Consider the following 15,577-nt stretch of genomic DNA (forward strand, 5'->3'; position numbering starts at 1 on the left):
ACTTACATTTAAAAATTTGCTACAAAATTTGATGACTGCTCTACTCACAACAGCTAAAACCTAGAAACAAGCTAAATGATCTGAGATAAGTGGATAAACTCATGGTGACACACCTACACGATGGGACATTAGTCCACAATAAAAAGTAATAAACTATATTCTATAAACCCACTTATATATTTTCAAAAGAACATAATCAGTGACCAGCAACAGTTGAGTAGTTGCTAAACTTAGAGGTGGGTAAAGGTATGACTAAAGATGTCACAAGGAGGTTTTAATGATGGAACTGTCGGGTATCCTGTTACAAATGTATAGATTTGCACACCAAAAATATCAACTTGACTATATGATAAAAACTAAAACAGACAATAGCATTCTAACATGTTCATTATACAATTCAGAGGACAAACAAACATATACATCACATGCACGCACACGTATGTATTCACAAGCCACTCTACTGCCCAATGGATAAGTCAGCTCATGGAACAAGGTAAAAAGGTGTCACCACCACCACAAAAATACAATTGTCCTCTAAACTATGAGCAGCATCTTAGTCACAGAAACAGTATCCAGCCACTGTCCTACGTTGGTGCTTTATGCATATTTAGCCTCCACTGCAGCTCAACGAGCTACAAGGATGCTTCTTTTGCCCTTTTTATAGATGAACTGAGGACACAGAGTAGAACCCAGCACCATGGTAGAGGCAAGATTCAGAACATGCAGCGGAGCCCTGTGGACTGCACCGTTTACCACCACACTCCTGTTCAGAATGCTGCATGGAAGGGAAATGAAGCAGACCATGAAGAACTAAGACTCCACCTTCCCTCCTAAAGCCAGTCACTTTCCAGGGGCAATGCCATCTTCCCAGTTCTAATTCAAAAGGTGAGTCAGGTTTGATTTCCAATTTTCACAACATGCAGGTGTCAACTTCTCTGGATTCTAACTGAAAATTTTCTTACACTATTTTCCTACTTCACTGAACAGCATTGTTCTTGGCATATTTTAGTCTAATCCACCTAGTATCTCCCCTGGACTACCTCACCATGGCCCTCCTACCAATGCTAACACCTAATAGCAATGCTGCCATATTTATCTAGCTTTGTCATCTCCAAACTGCTGAGAATATGCAGTACAGTTAGAATCACCTTCCTTGCTCCCTCTAACCTATCTTCTTTCTCCTCCATCAGTTTTTAATACAAGGTAGGGGGAAAGAAAAACGAGACACAAAGGTCCCTCACTAAATTGCTGCATGCCACCCACACAGGCTTGCTCATTTAGGCCCTAACAGAACAGAAGGCCTAACTGTCCCTATCTTATCAGGCGTCGTCCCATTCTTTTTCTAATGTGCCACGTACCTCATCAGCCTTGCAGAATTAAAAGCACAGGCGCTTGCTTGATCCATTTGCTGAAGGAATCATGTCAAGGCCCCACTTAAATAATGTGTCTTTTATGAAGTCTTCTCTAATTCTCCCAGGGATGTGTGAGCTCTTCCTTCTTAGAGACTTTGCATATCTCTGATTTCTTCTTTTATTTGTGCTTTAGATTTACTTGAATGATTTTGAATAATGCACACTAATATCTTTTGTTTTCTTCAAAAAAAAAAAAAAAAAAAAAAAAAAGGATTTCTCTGTGTAGTAGCCCTGGCTGTCTGGAACTCAAGGCACAAGTCACCACCGCCTGCTGTACATAACATCTTACAAGACAATGGTGGTGTGTTTTTCAGAGGTAGAGGAGAGGATTCAATCTAAAGTCTTGTGCTTGCATGCACTTACTATGCCAGTGAGCTATGTACCCAGCCCCAAAAGATTATATTTTAATCACATCTATGTAATTGCCTGGGTCATGAGCAATTAACTCACATGGACTTTTGTGGGCTAGGTTACCACATAAAATCTTGGTTGACTATTACAGTCATAATGATTAGGATCAGCAATTCTTTCACCTACTATTTTTGTCATAGCTAGATGATAAATAGATTGGATGGAGGCTATAAATGATAGATCTAGATATACAGATGGCAGATGATAAAGATAGGTGATAGATGTGTGGAAACAGATAGATGGGTGAGAGACAGGTAGAGACAGATACTGCTCTTAATGTCTGAGTATTAGGATAGCATGGATCACCACCCTATCTTTATGTTTAAATTCATGCGCTGCCACATCCAGTCCTAGAATATTCATTATTCTAAAATTATTTTTAAATTTGAAGTTAGATTTGGACCACATTCAAGAGTTCAAAACTGTCTATAAGGATAGAGAGGCACACCAATCAGTAAAATACTTGCCATACAAGATGAACAAGTCTGAGCTCCAACACCCATACAAAAAAATTGGGTCTGCAGCCAGTCAACTCAAATTGGCTAGCTCCAGATTTGGGGTGAGACACTGTCCCAGAATAAAATAAGGTGGATCACAATTGAGGAAGACAATGCTGACTTCTGGCTTCCATATACACTGACACACATGGGTACACCAACACTTACACCCACACAGCTGATTCTGATGGTGCAGACTTGTAGTCAGAGTACTGGAAGCAAAGACGTCGCTCCCTGGAGCTGAGTGGCCAGCCAGTCTCACTGCTGACTCACCAGTGAGTGACCCTGTGTCAAAAACAAAGGAGGAAGCGTCCGGAAGGAGGACTTCTGGCCTCTGCGCGCTCACGAATGCGCGCGCGCGCACACACACACATACACTCACTCACTCACTCACTCACTCACTCCATAAACACGCCTATACAAAAATGCCTATATGGAACCCTCTTTAAGTAGTCTATTTTAAATGCAATCTTTTCAACTTTGAAAAACAGCAAGAATGTTTCCCATTGAATGGCTGGGGTCTTTGTGGTGAACAGGAGCTCTTCAGGGCTCATCTTCAGCAATGCTCACTCAGTCCTTGATACAGCAGCAGGAGCAGCCTCATGTTACAGCTCTCACGAGGCCTCAGGCACCAGGACCTTAGCCCTATAGCTCTTTCTGAGGCTAGGACAACAGGATTCCTCAGTCCCTGCCGGCAGCTAGCACTTTAGCCTCTAGGTCTTTGACAACTGCATCTACTAAGCAAGGTGGTCACAACCCCATAGCCCTTCACGGTGCTTCAGTTCCCGGTCTCCAGAGGCTGCAGTTATTCTCTGGATCTTTTCAAGTTTTTCAGTCGTCCTCCTTTGTGTTTTTGCTCTCCACCATCTCTTGCCCTCTCTTCACATCTACCGCTTTTCTTACTCCTCCCCTGCCACCCTTCCCCGGGGCTGCCGTGGCCTTGCTGTTGTGACTTCCGTAATGGCTGCTGTTGGTGCTGGGGCAGCAGCCACCCTTGCCTTTTCTACCCTACTTCCACTTCTGCTCTGCTGCTGGCCCTGTGGCTCTGCTTCTCCTGTGGCTGTCAGAGCCTCTGGCTGCTTTCTGGCTGAGTTCCACTTCTGCTGTTCAGCTGCTGGCCTCTCCGTGTGGCTCTTGCCTCTCCTGTGGCTGTCTGCACCTCTGCCCCTTTTGCAGATGTCCCAGCCACTGCCATAATCCAGCTCCATCGCTTCTGCGGTTCAGATGCCAGCATTCCACTATCACTTCTGCCACTGTTCCACTTACTACCACCATTTCTTCATTCTTTGCATTACCAACAAATGGGGTGTGTGTGTGTGCGTGCGTGCGCGCATACAAGAAAACACTGGAGTGGAGAGATGCTTTTAATTGAACACAATATGTTAGGAGGCACAACAGGAAGACATTTGTATTCAGTTCACTATGTAAGTATAATAACCCGCTTTATGGAAACAGAAAATGGGTGTTTGCACCGTCACTTCAGATCTTCAAGTAAATTATCAACCTTGTTTTTACCAACTTTGGCTGTCCCTTATGAATAGTCTTCTATTAGGTCACCAGGGGAATTACTCCCTCTCAGGCCAGGACATGGTTGCATGGAAGGTCTGGAGTAAGATATTTTAAGCAGTCATGCCGGGAGCCACCTCTTTAAAAGCCAAGCTGTGCTTCAGCAGCAAGTGGCTTCAATTGTTGTGTAACTTCCTCAGGTGCCTAAGGAGTATGTAACACGGCATACGTGTTGTCCAGTTGGCTGGCTGGAACTCCTGTCTTGGGGGGAGTTAGGGCACCAGAAAAAGTTAACAGCCAATTAAGGCATCCAATCATCCCCCACAACATTTTCATTTATATGAAAATAAACCTCAGGAGGAGTGCTTACAGGAAGAACTTACTATTAACACCAATACTGACTTTGAACCATACTCAATGGTGCTTTAAGCAATGTTCCACATCTGTCCTGCACTCCAGGAAGAAATGGGTCTCTTGATTTGTCTCAGGAAGGCAAATGTAGGAAAATAATATTCCCTTAAATACATTATTCTGCCTAAAGAATTTAATGTAATTTGGAATTTATAAAGACTGTATCCTAAGGGCTAGGAAACAGCTCAGTAGGAAAGTGCCTGAACACGAGGCCCTAAGTTTGGTCCCCAAACCCACATAAAAAGCCGGATCTGTGATGAAGAAGCAGGAAGAAGTGGATCCTCAGGCTTCTAGATGGCCAGCCTAGCTGAACTCGCAGCCTCAGGTCTTAGTGAACAAACTAGGTAGGCATCTCCTGAGGATCAGCACCCTGTCCTCCAGAGCACACATACGTACATGCACATGCATCTGCCCACACAAGCACCTGCACAACACACAAGACTGTGTATTAGTATTCAGTAACAATGCAATTACATCTAAGCTCCAGAATTTAAAGACACCAAGAATTTCTTTTCAACTACATCTAAGATTCCTGACCCATATGGAGTGAGAAGAGAACCACTTCCCCTTCTCATAGTATGTTAAGCTGATTTAAAAAGCAGCAGCAGCAGCAACAGGAAAAAGGAGAAACGGCCATGTAAGTCTACCCCAAGATACCCTGGAGCACTAAGATACAGAAACATAACTGGAGCCTCCACTGCCTGAGCACCAATATCAACCCACAAGACATGTAGTGCTGAACCAAAAGTAGTATACAGAGCAGACCGGTTCAAATGACTTGATGTAGACACTGTAACAAAATGATGTTCCTAACATGCAAATAAAATGTACAATGACAGAAAACAAGACCAACAGCAGAGAACACAATGCTCAAGCAACCTAGCTTATTCTAACTCCTTTACTTTCACCTTCCAGCACATGGCATCACAATGGCACAATGCACTAACGACTAAGGCAACAACAGCAACTTCATTTTATACCACTGTAATGAGAAAGCGTCCAGAAGAAAGAACTCTAGATGAGTGTAGATGTTGTATACTTTTAAGACTCAAGCCTTCTCCATCCTGTAATCCCAGCCTCAAGCAACCAAGGAAGGAGAACTACAAAAGCTTAAGTCAGCTTGAGCTACATAATCAGTTCCATGACAACAACCAAACACACCTTAACAATCAAGTCTTAGGGCTGGAGAGATGGCCCAGGAATTAAGAGCACACACAGCTTCCAGAGGATATGAGTTTGATTCCATGTACCCATGACAGGCAGCTCACAACTTCAATTTCAGCTCCAGGAAGGTCCAACTCCCCTGGCCTTGGTGGAAACAGGCATTCATGTGCACATAACTTCATACATTCATGTGCGCCCCGCAAATACACACAAATAATAAAAGTAAACCTCTAAAAATTAATCAAGCCTTAACAATCTTCCGATTACTAGTCTGGGTTGGGTGTGCTTCTGTGTGCCCACCATAGTGTAATCTTATCTTTCCATTGCAGTCATCATAAAGTCGGTCATGTTACATACATCTTTTTGGCAACATTGAAAGTATCTGCAGTGACTGTGTTAGGTACTTCTCCAGCAGCTAACTACGTAAAAGAAGAGGGCTACTTATTTTTTGCTCATGGTTTCAGAGGCTTCAGCCCACAGTTTGTTGGTTCCATGAACTTCTGTAGAACATCATAACATTAGGATATATTGGTTACTATTATCATCTTAACAATGATGATATTACTAAAGTAATAAATGCCTTATATGACAGTTCTATTCAGGGGACTAGTTTATTTAGAAGGCACTCAAATCATAGTAATTACTTCATTGCTTGAACTGGATCCTTTAGTTTATTACAGACATGCTCTGAAAGTCTAGTACACAGAACTAACAGGACATGGATTTTATCTAAATATGTACATTACTTGTGGGAACTATGTTTTACAGAGGAAACCTACATTGCTTATTGCTTTTGAGAATGACATAAAGCTTAAGGCTAGCAAATGATCATCACTGAATACAAAGCCAAGCAAAAATAAATGTATCATCATTTGCTGCCAAGTATCATCTTACAGGCTATTTCCTACTGGTCATGTGAAAGAAAGGAAAAAAAAAAACAAAAACAAAAACAAAACAAAACAAAACCCCAATCCTAACTGGTTTAAAATCAATCCTAAAGACCTGTCGTTTAGAGTATCAGGTTCAAGCAGGTGCCAGCGATTGAAGCCTGATGTGAAGCCCGCCCTCCTTCTTTCCCTCCCTCCCTCCACACCTTTCAGGGTGGAGGCAACTTTAAGGGGTGGACATGAGTAGAAGTCTTAGAGCAGTGGTCCTCAACCTTCCTGTGACCCTTAATACAGTTCCTCATGTGGTGACCCCAACCAAAAAAAAAAAAGATTTTTGTTGCTACTTCATAACTATATTTGCTACTGATATGAATCCTAATGTAAATATCTGTGTTTATCCAATGGTCTTAGACGACCCTTGTGAAAGGGTTGTTCAACCCCAAAGGGGTTGTGACCCACAGGTTGAGAACCACTGTTTTGGATTATAGAGGCATGCTCTCAGAGAGGCTGTGGCACATTGAGCTTCCTGTTTGTTTTGCTCCAGGACACACTCGGGTCCCCCTCCCCTGTCCCATCCCTCCATGATGTCTGGTCTTAACACAGACCCAAAGCCAGCCAAACGAATCATGAACTAGAACCTCCAAAACTGTGAGCTAAAATTAGCCTCTTCTTTTTATAAACTATCTTCATAATTCTGTTATCATGATAGAAAGCTGAATAGCATGTGGCCAAAAAAGAATCAGTATTTTCCTAGGAGTCTGAAAGCTTTTAATTTTTACAGTATGGATACAACCCAAATTTAGTTTGAACACACAAGAAAACATGTGATGCTACACAGAAGTCATAGAGGTTTAAAAAACATGCCGTCATTCAATCATTCAGTTATCCCAGGCTCTGCTGTAGATTCAGAGGATGCAAGAATGAATACCAAGAGCGAGTCTACAGTTGGTAATGACGTAAGTGATGTAAATTTAAAAATGGAGTCTTTAGGAATCTAAATGACAAAGTGATACTTGAAAGAGCAGTTTCATATCTGCTGAATAATGTTATAAATTTTATGCCCCCTTCATTTTATTTTCATGTCTTTTATGAAAATGCTGTTTCACAGACTAGTCTTTGACCACAAAGAGCTTGAGAAGACTAACCACTGGTGCTCCAGAAAGGAGGACACCATGACAGACAGCTGTTAGGCAGAGAAGCATCTGTCAATCACCAGCTCTCACAAGCAAATCACTCAATGCCAAAGCTCATTCGATGCCTGAACCACTGAGTCTCCCCCTCCCCCCATCTAGATGGACTCAGGAATTCCAATGTAAAACAAACGACTCATAGAAAATCTGCTTCAAAAGAATCAGACCCCAAAGTCAAACATGGTAGCATATATTCTATATTATAGTCTATCACTTGGAAGGCTATGACAAGTGAATCACCAGTACAAGATCAGCCTTTGCTGTATATCAAATTCCAGGTCTGGGCTACAGAGAGACCACTCTTTTTTTTTGTTTGTTTGTTTGTTTTGTTTTTTTGTTTTTCAAGACAGGGTTTCTCTGTGTAGCTTTGGAGCCTATCCTGTCACTCGCTCTGGAGACCAGGCTGGCCTCGAATTCACAAAGATCCACCTGCCTCTGCCTCCTGAGTGCTGGGATTAAAGGCGTGCGCCACCAACGCCTGGCGAGACCACTCTTTTAAAACTTCCTTTTTAAAATTTGTATGCACAAGTCAGGCGTGGTAGCACATGGCTTTAATCCCAGCACTCAGGAGGCAGAGGCAGGTGGATCTCTGAGAGTTTGAGGCCAGCTGGTCTACAGAGTTCCAGGATAACCAGGGTTGTTACACAGATAAACCTTGTTTCAAAACACCACCCCAAAATCATGTACAAAGTAATCTTACTCTAAAACTGAAATAAGCCCCAAAATAATAATAAGACATGGTAATAACCCTGCTATTGAGGAGCTCCTTCATCCAGAGAAGGACAGACAGACAGCAGCAATAACTATGTGCTCAAGGCAAGAACAGAGACATACAGGCTAGTGCAAGTTCAGACGCTATAGTCTGGACAGCAAGTAAGGCTGCTAACTGTGGTGTATCAGCCCATGGGTCCTCAAAGCTCCCATCCATCCAGGCACAACCAAGTCTTAGACATTCTATGCCCCACATTTTCCACTGTTGGACTTGCTTCTTTAAGCTAGTTCCCATCATCAGCTATCCCTTACTAAAGGCTCTCCTTTCCCTCCTGACTAATATCACCCCCACACGGAATCTAATGACACTAACTGCTTTAAAAACTTTTATACAAACTACACAAGCTCTGCTTGTAAAATAAAAGATGTGACTGGTGTATACAATTCCTGTTTTGGACTCACATAATGAACTGATTCCAAAAGTTAAACAGAGCTATGTAGGGGAAGTTCAAATCGGACTAAAGAACTTTGGGCATGGGTCATGTGAACAATATTCCCAAAGCACTTCAAAGTAAGTCTAAGAAGGGAGAGTGAGTAAATGCTACTGTTATTCCAGCTGGTGTTTTAAACTGATTACTATCACACCCCTTTGTACTTCAAAATCCCGTGTGCAAGCATCACATCTGTTGATCTTACAGTCCTTACAAGAAGTATGATGGGTCAGCAGAAATGACAGTAGTGAGAGGTTATTCTTGGGATGTCACATTCTCTCCCGAGACATTCACTTACAAAGGAACAGGATTGGTCTAGCCTGGGAGCCAGCAATCTTTAGGGAGTACAATAGCCAGGCAGGAAATACTTTAGGCTACATGGGCTATACAGGGTCTATGAAAACTATTCACCATGGGCAGGTCCGACATGAAGGAGCACGTGTGTCCTAAGACATCTGCAGTCACAGAAACAGGCAGTGAGTCTACAGGCAACAGTCAGACCCTGGGTTTAAGTCAGTTTGCTTCTAGTTCTAAACCACTGCATCGTTACAGAAAACTGTTGCCTTTTATCTTTTGGAGAAATATGTTAGGCATGTCTAACACAAGGCATATAAAGTAAGGGCTCATAGCAGAGAGTTGAGAGTCAGACAGTCTGTATACTCTAGCTGTGGAGGCTTGCGTGACTCACAAAGATACTCTGAACTTCGGCTTTCCTTTAAGGTGGTTGTGAAATTCAAATGAAGTAATACAACAAAAAGCTTTTGGCTCCTGATTTAGTATATAGTAGGCATCTAATAAACGAATGGTTTTACTTTAATAAAGTATTGGCCCAGAGGTTTTTGGCTAGGAACACAGTTCTCCAATTAATACTTTTTTTTTTTTCAGCAAAAGAACAAAGTATGCTTTATAATGACTGACATTAGGATACATACATTGAGAATCCTCCATAGTAAAACACAAGAACTACTGACCTATATCACCCTGTTGTCCTTCTCTCTCTCTCTCTCTCCACCCAAACACACACATACACACACACACACACACACACACACACACACACACACACACAGAGCACATGTAGCTATGATGAACAAATACTTTATATGTATTCATCCCAATCCCACCCAAAGAAGAACTGTTTTTAACTGTAGTGGATAAAGAGGCTCAGAGCCCATCCACCAATCACACAGGTATAGAGTAGGGTACCTGCCCAGGAGTCACCACTGGTGGGCCCTGACTACAAAGCCCATGACTCACCACTAGTCCAAACATGACATCGATACTAGCTCTGTATTTGTGAGTGGGGAGGGGCCTATCCATGTCTCAGTGAGCACTAAAACAGTATTAATAATCTTCTCTCCACACATGTATTCCCCAACTTTTTAGAATTCTAAAGTAGAATACCCATTAAAAAAAAAATCACTGATCTTAAAACACCAGTATTCCCATCCATATACTGTGTTTTTTTAAATGATTACATTGGCTTTTTACATACAGCTAATTTAATTCACACTCTCACAACTGAAGTAAATATGAAGTAATAGTGTTATCTCGTATACAAGAAGCTCTCCACAGAGCTCATGTGACCTTTGCTCCAATTATCTGTATGAAAAGCAACTGTAGATGGCCACAGTTCTGTTCATTATTCCACAAATCCCTGAGCACTTAAGAGATTATGAACCTTTAACTCCAGATTTAACTCCAAATAAAAACACTGCCCAGTATGAAGGTGGAAAGTCCAAGGAGAAAGAGTTTTTATAGCATCACAGATCCCCCCCTCATCCCCTCCCCCCAAGCACCGTGAATGCTGTTGCTAAGTGATCTAAAAACAGGAGCTGGCTTCAGACTGTAAAGTCTTAGGAAGCCCAGCACTCTAATGCTACTCAGGGAAAATGGTGCATCCACATGTAGTTGGCTCCTAAATTCTATTGTAAGAGTAAATTCAAACTTAGAAATAGACTCCAATGTTGGAATATTCAAGATTAATTTAAGCTGTGATAAATTAAAACCATAAATTACAATCTAGTAATGGATCTATGTAAGATCTATGTTAAAATTTTCTGTAAAATATACCTTATACATTCTTTCTAAACAAACAGTACCGAATGTCAAAATAATCATCAATTAAGATTTGATAAAACTTTTTTTACATTCAAAGTATTATATAATTACAAGTATAAATAACTACTTTGAAAGGTAAAATAATTTCTCTTATCATTTGGTATTCTACTGAGACAAGAATGTCCAAATTTTAGAATTGGTTATCTTTTAGCATGGAAAATAATATTCCAACACACTGGGCTGTGATATGGTGCTGGATCACCAATTCTAATACCATCCAAGCTGGCAGGCAAGGTGGGAACAGACAGTTATCTACTAATGATAATGATCAATCAGTGGCCTTGCCTCCAGAAGACAGCACTGTATTATAAACATCACCCTCCATTGCTGGAGCCAAAGCGAGTACACTGCTCTACCGCCCACCCCAATTTAAAATAAATCTGCAAGTATTCTAGAGAGAAAACTTGGAGACAACAGAAGCCAATGGTCCTTGGAATCTGTGTGTGCGTGTGTAGTGTAGCTTGGCAGTAGAGGGCTTGCCTGTGATTTGAAAAGCCCCAAAATTCAACACTCACACCCTCTCCCATTCCAGTCAATTTTATGAGGTGTAGTTCTGAATACCTATAATCCCAGGGACTGGAGAGTTGAGGCAGGAGGATATCAAGTTCAGAGTCAGCCCAGCTACACAGCAAGATGCTGTCTCAAAAATTTAAAAAAAGGAAAGAAAGAAAGAAAGGAAGGAAGGAAGGAAGGAAGGAAGGAAGGAAGGAAAGAAAAGAAAAGAAAAGAAAAGAAAAGAAAAGAAAAGAAAAGAAAAGAAAAGAAGCTCTGAGGGGAGGAGGACCATGAACCCCTGTGAGTATGTGTTGAATCTGGGCTGCTTCTGCAGAATACAAACACACAGGGTCCTTATGCTCCTGGAAGACTACCTGTAGACATGCCACAGGATCCGACTAAGAATTACAGAGACAGGGAAAAAAGTTTCCAAGGTGTCTCCAATCCTTCCTAATTCCACCTGATTTACAGAAACCAACTACACAAATCATAAGCAAATAATAAAGCAGGGAAAGAGTTAAGTAACAATACTCTTGTATTAATAATATGCTTAATCCTTCAAAGACAAAACAAGGTGACTGTTTATAATGCACTGGCCACCAGAGAATAAACTGTAGGGCCGCATTTTAAAATAAAGCATTCAACTGGGGTTATCAACAAGGGTTGGAGATTATGGAGTATAAAATGCCCCCAAATATAATGATGATTAATCCTTAAAATTCCAGGAAGACAAGGGCAGACAGTATTTTTATCCCTCTTCCACAGTTAAGGAAGCAGAGGTTCAAATAACACGTTGCCATGATTAAACAGCCAATGAGTAGAGAGCAGGGATTCTAACCCAGAACTAATTGCAGAAGTGAGCTCAACCCCCTATTATATCCTCCTCAGAACAGAGAAAACACACCAACAGACCATACGTAAGTTGTTGGCAGGGAAGCAGTAAACAATAATTAGTGTAGTTTAAGTACTCAACTGAATTTGATCTCCAGTTTTGCAAAAAAAAATTAAAAAATTTAAAAATCCAATTTCCTCTTGCTTTATTGTTTAATATAAAACTTATTTCACAAAAAAGATACAGTGACCATGAAGAGCCTACTGCTGAAAACCATGACATTTTGTTGTTGTATCAAACATCTGTTCTTGCTCATGTCTTTTAATTCTTCATGTACAAAGATAAACTCTTAGTTGAGAATTCTCATAAGAAATGGAAAGCTTAGATAGGCACTTTGGGTTTTTTGTTTAAATTTTGCTGCTGCTGCTGTTGTTGTTTTTAGACAGGGTCTTATATAGCCCAGGCTAGCAGCAAACTCAAGTAGCTGAAGATGACCTTGAACTTCTGGCTCTCCTGACTTGGTCTCCCAAGTGCTGGGATCACAGGCACGCACCACCAAGCCCAGCTGTGCAGTGCTGGACATGGAATCCAGGTCTAAGCATGTACTCCATCAACCAAGTTACTGCTTCAACTCCTAAATGCCATCTGAACCCTAAGGGAAAGGACGAATTTTTGAGTGATAAGGAAATTGTCAAAGTAGGTTCTGATCCTGCAAGACATTTGCAGCAGGGAGGTTGAGTTTCCGTAGGGACAGGAAAATGATACGCTCTGCTTAATTACTCACTGCGATTTTAAATTAGGATTTGGAATTATTGTGGAATAATTGTGGAATAAATATGACGTTACAAATCATTAACACTATGAAATGCTGGAAGAACCTCTTTAAGTGCAAAAATTCGGACTGGATATATATATATATATATATATATATATATATATATATATATATATATATATATATATATATATATGCACAAGGCCCAGAGGGCGCGAGGGGGAGCGGGCAGTGGTGGTGAAGGGGAGAATAAACTGTGAGAATAAACATCAAACCAGGTGCATACAGCATCTTGTGATTTCTTTTTATATTTGTGTTTCTACTGTTCTAAAGGCATCATGACTAAAGTTTTAAGTAGGTCAGTTTGACTAACCAAAAGAGGTGCCAGGAGGAAGCAAGTGGAAAAGCAACAGCTAATGGCAAAGCCACCTACATGCAGTTATCAGGCTGAGGCACCATCAGCTGAGGGCTTCTGCTCAGCCAAGAGTATACCACCCGCCCCTTAGCACAGCCAGGGCTCACCGGACTTGCAGAAACAAGAGTGGAAACAATTAACTTATGTAAGAGAGAAACAGTATTTTAAAAGAAAAAAACCCACGTGCACCTGGCAGGTTAATTACTTGCAGTCACCCAGGTTCTAAGTATCCCCCACCCCACAAAGTATCCTCCTGGGCTAGCTAACAATAGCTTCAGGTAAGCAGCAAAATAAATCAAGGTGGTCAATTACAGCAGGTTAACAGGAATATTGAAAACTGCCAAGATTTCCACGCAGAGCGTGAGATCCGACACTGCCTGGAGGGGGGGGGGGGTGGATGTGACAAGCGTCCCAAACCGTAAACCTCAGCGTCAGGACCGTGCAAACCCGGGAGCCGGCTAGGAACCCCAAAGTGAGTACACACATCGTGCGCCCCCCCCACCCCCCAGGAGAAGGCTGCGAGCTCAGCAAGGGGCTGCGTCCGCAGGACCGCACCGACAGCCACAGCCCCCGGGAGCCCCGCCGAGGGGAGTCTCCGCAGGCCGCCCGCCTCGGACACCGAGCACCTGCGCTGCCGCTCGGGACAGCACGGCCCGCGAGGCCCGCCCGGTCCTCTCGGTTCCCTGGGAGACGGCGCCACCCGGCCGCCCCTCGTCGACGCGGGCGAGCGCGGGTGGCCGCTGCGGGCAGTCCGCCCGCGGGACGACGCGGCGGTTACCTCGCTGTCCGCGCCCGCCGCGCAGGCCGAGCCGCCACACCCGCTCCGCGCCGGCGCCGCGCCAGCCCCGCTCGGCCACCCGCTTGCTCGCTCGCTAGTTCGCTCGTGCCCTGCCCGGCGGAGCGCGCTTGAGAGCCGCGGGAGCGGGGAGGGGCGAACAGGACGGGGGCGGGGCGCGCGGCATACTGGGAAATGTAGTTTTCTGTTGCCTCCTAGGGAAGCGCGCCCGTGGGCACGCGCACTGGCCCTGGGCCGCTTCATTTCTGCGGTCCCATCGCAGGCTCTGCAAGACGTGTACAAAACAGCTTGTGTCTGCAAACTAAGGAAGGAATTGACTGAACTAAGTACCGAGTGATGAACATTATTGCTGGTAAAAAAAAAAAAAATGGCGAGATAAGACAAATCCTCAATAAAGTCGCTGGAAATGTAGGAAAAGAGAGCAAGGGAGTATTTTGGGATATTCCCCGAACTTCCCCCCCCCCCCCGCCCCCAGGGCATCCCAAAGTTCCCAGAATCTTCAAAACTTATAAGAATTGGAGCCATAGACTGGGTGCCAGTGTTGGTTTGGAAAAGTAACCTCAGCTGTTAGCATGCCCGAGGGCCGAGCATTAAGGTACAAATTGGGTCCAGCCTAGGCAATCTGGGGAGACCCAGCTGGGCCTGAAAGGGAGACAGGTGTAGTCCAGATCCCGCTCCCACGGGCCTTCTTAGGCAAGCTGGCCCCAAAGGATCTATAACCCGCTCAAACATCACCCACAGGTGGGAACCAGTGCCTTTGAGCTACTTCATCAGGCAGCCTCTACCATGAGGAGCTCAAAATAAATAAATCTCTGGTAATCTCTTTTCACTCTTATCTCTGAAATATTTGAAGTTCTTCCATTTCTGGCTGGGATTTTGTAATTTCTGCTTTGTTACAAGACATTTAATTACACTGTGTAAAGATAAGTCTTTGTGATTGGCTTAATACAAAGCTAAATGGCTAATAGTTAGGCAGGAGGTAATAAGCTGGGCTTACAGAGAGAGCTCTAGGAAGGAGAAAGGCAGAGTTAACAGCCAGAGGTTGAGGAAGCAAGATGGGCAGTACAGAGTAAAGGCAACCGAGCCACATAAAAGGATATAGATTTAAAAATATGGGTTAATTTAAGTTATAAGAACTAGTTAGGAACAAATCTAAGCTAAGGCCGAGCTTTCATAATAATAAGTCTCCATGTCATTATTGGGGAGCTGACAGCCCAAAGAAAAAGCCTGCCACACTGCTTCTTTTACCAATTTTGCCTGTGAAACCCTGACAGCCTTCCAAAATCACTTAGACTTTTTAAACAGGAAGACTTCTCACACCCACACAGTCTCTCCACACACATTGAGACCTATCTTTATCCTTACAGTAGCACTAACCTTCAAGCATTTTAATTGTCTTTTTCATTTGTGTGATAATTTTCTTAGACAGAAAAGAGAAGCATAGTACTTGTTATATAGTATAT

General features: G+C 42.9%; 1 protein-coding gene across 1 annotated transcript in view; it reads right to left on the bottom strand.

The window, feature by feature from the left end:
- Positions 1-14,229, bottom strand: part of Klhl8 (kelch like family member 8) — a 50,092-nt gene extending 35,863 nt beyond the window's left edge. The window contains exon 1 of the mRNA XM_027388494.2: positions 14,097-14,229. The gene's annotated coding sequence lies outside the window, so the exon portion shown is untranslated. The remainder of the gene's footprint in view (positions 1-14,096) is intronic.
- Positions 14,230-15,577: the final 1,348 nt, after the last annotated feature.

Source organism: Cricetulus griseus (genome assembly GCF_003668045.3).
Source record: "Cricetulus griseus strain 17A/GY chromosome 1 unlocalized genomic scaffold, alternate assembly CriGri-PICRH-1.0 chr1_1, whole genome shotgun sequence".
In the NCBI taxonomy this organism is placed as follows: Eukaryota; Metazoa; Chordata; class Mammalia; order Rodentia; family Cricetidae; genus Cricetulus; species Cricetulus griseus.